The sequence below is a fragment of the Malurus melanocephalus genome, unplaced genomic scaffold (assembly GCF_030028575.1).
Source record: "Malurus melanocephalus ecotype Western Australia unplaced genomic scaffold, MMel_1.1 scaffold_96, whole genome shotgun sequence".
Classification (NCBI taxonomy): domain Eukaryota; kingdom Metazoa; phylum Chordata; class Aves; order Passeriformes; family Maluridae; genus Malurus; species Malurus melanocephalus.
In genome coordinates this window covers 2,288,852-2,291,600 of record NW_026623328.1, presented here as the reverse complement: position 1 = coordinate 2,291,600, position 2,749 = coordinate 2,288,852, and the positions used below count along the sequence as shown (strand labels likewise).

The 2,749-nt window shown below is 42.7% G+C and overlaps 1 protein-coding gene across 1 annotated transcript in view; it reads right to left on the bottom strand.

The window, feature by feature from the left end:
* Positions 1-2,353, bottom strand: part of SEMA7A (semaphorin 7A (John Milton Hagen blood group)) — a 29,824-nt gene extending 27,471 nt beyond the window's left edge. The window contains exon 1 of the mRNA XM_057368770.1: positions 2,123-2,353. The gene's annotated coding sequence lies outside the window, so the exon portion shown is untranslated. The remainder of the gene's footprint in view (positions 1-2,122) is intronic.
* Between the last annotated feature and the right edge of the window lie 396 nt (positions 2,354-2,749).

Sequence of the window (2,749 nt, the reverse complement as noted above, 5' to 3'; positions counted from 1 at the left end):
TATTTATTCCCCAAGGTTTTATTCATCACACGCCACGAGCATTTGTGGCCCAGGCAACCCGGCTACAAGAGCTTGGATTTCACTTGGATTTCACTTGGATTTCGCTCAGATTTCGCTTGGATTTCACTCAGATTTCACTTGGATTTTGCTCAGATTTCGCTTCAATTTCGCTTGGATTTCGCTCAATTTTCACTCCAATTTCACTCACATTTTGCTCACACTTTGCTTGCATTTTGCTCCTATTTCATTCAAATTACACTTTAGATTTCACTCAGATTTAGCTCAGATTTTGCTCGGATTTTGATCAGATTTTGCTCTGATTTTGCTTGGATTTCACTCAAATGTCGTTCAGATTTCACTTGGATTTTACTTGGATTTCACTCAGATTTCATTCGGATTTCAAATTTCACTCAGATTTAGCTCTGATTTTGCTCAGATTTCCCTCGGATTTCACTCAAATTTTGCTCCAATTTCACTCAAATTACAGTCAGATTTCTCTCAGATTTTGCTTGGATTCCACTCGGGTTTAGCTCCGATTTTGCTCGGATTTTCATCAGATTTTGCTCAAATTTCACTTGCATTTTGCTCTGATTTCACTCCGATTTCGCTTGCATTTCACTTGCATTTTGCTCCGATTTCACTCAGCTTTCACTCTGATTTTGCTCCAATTTCACTCAGATTTCACTCCAATTTTGCTTTGATTTTGCTCCGATTTCGCTTCAGTTCCCAAGCGTTATCCACAAAAATCTTTCCCTCGACCTCAGCTGGGAATGTGAGCACCAAAAAGCAAATTTTTTAGGGGAAAAAGGCCCAACAGGATAAATCTGACCCTTGGGAAAGGCAGAAGGGATCTGTGCTCTGCTGCGACACCACCAGGCAGCGGGGACAGGCACAGCCACCAGCGGGGACCCTGCTGAGACGGACAAATCCCATTTGGGGAGCCCCGTTTTGGGGAGAGAACCCCATTTGGGGGCAGGAATTCCATTTTGAGAATCCCATTTTTGGGGAGACAATCCCATTTGGGGGCAGAAATCCCATTTTTGGGTGGGAATCCCATTTTGAGAATCCTATTTCTGGGAGRGAATCCCATTTTGGGAACCCTGTTTTGGGGAGAGAATCCCCTATTGGAGCAGGAATCCCATTTTGGGATTCCATCCCCAAAATGAGGTTCCCTAAAATAAAAYTTCCTCCCCAACACGGGGTTCAAAAATGGGGATACCAAAATGGGACTTGCTCCCCATTGTGGGATTCCCAGAATGGGGTTCCTTCCCCAATATTGGGTTCAAAAATGGGGTTCCCTAGAATGGGATTTCCTCCCCAAAATGAGAATCCCAAAATGTGATTTCCTCCCAAAAACAGGGTTCCCAAAATGGGGTTCAAAAATGGGGTTCCCAAAATGGGATTCCCTCCCCAAAAAGGGGTTCCTATCCCAAAATGGAATTCCCTAAAATAGGATTTTCTTCCCAAAATGGAATTGTCTCCCCAAAATGGAGTTCCCTCCCCAAAATGGGGTTCCAAAAATGGGGATCCCAAAATGGGGTTCCCATCCCAACATGGGTTCCCAAAATGAGAATCCCTCCCTGAAATGGGGTTCCCTAAAATAGGATTCCCACCCCAAAATGGGGTCACAGTTCCTGCCTGGGGTCACTCCCGGGGTGACCCAGACCCCTCAGATTTTTACCCGTTTAAACAAAAAAAATCACGTGAGTTCTGTTCCCAACCCCCAAACCTCACACAACAAAACACTGGAAAATCCCTTAAAAATCCTTTTTTTTCCGCTCCCCCTATTCCAAAATTTCTCTCCAGTCTGGGCCTTTGCAGAAAAATGAAAAATTCTGGATTTTTTTTTGGTGTTTCAATTGCTCCTGGAGCAAAACCCCACAACCTGAATTAATTCATCGCTCTTAAATCAGCGCTCATATCCGAGAGGGGAAGAAAATTAAAAAAAAAAACCCTCTCAAAGGGATTTTGGGCCACGTTTATGAATATTAGAAGGCTAAAAATATAAAAGGGAACAGAAGGAAATAGGAATATTCTCTCAAAGTGACATTTTCAGCCCGTTTCTGCTTTTTCCAAGTTAAAATAGACTCTGGTTTTTATCACGTGGGCTCTCGACTCTAACCTTAAAAGGGCGCTTTGAGGGCTGAGATCAGAGCTCCTTTTTTGTCATTTTTAACAGGAAAATTCACATGATTCGTAAAAAAATCCCACTCTCGGAAGCTGCTCCGTGTCACCTGCCCAGCAGCAGAAATTTGAAATTTCCTGCGACGTTTTGGTGAGAAAAAGTGAAACCAGAACGGCACAATTGCCAAAGACACCTCTGTGTGTTCCTCCTTCTCATGACCCGAATCAGCTGGAAAAAAAACCAAAAGTCGCCTTTTTTTTCAAATGACACCTCTGTCTGTTCCTCCTTCTCACAGCCTGAACCAGCTGAAAAAAAAAACCAAACCACTAAATATCACTTTTTTGGGGCATTTTTTTTTTTTCCAAGGACACCTCTGTCTTTTCCTCCTTCTCACAACCTGAAGCAGCTGGAAAAAGAAGAAAAACTAAAAATCGCCTTTTTTGGCTTTTTTTTTTTGCTTTTTTTGGGCTTTTTTTCCCAAGGACAACACCTCTGTCTGTCCTTCTTTCTCATAGCCTAAACCAGCTGGAAAATAGAAAAAAAACTAAAAATCGCGCTTTTTTTGGCTTTTTTTTTCCCAAGGACACCTCTGTCTCATCCTTCTCACAGCCTGAGGCAGCTGGG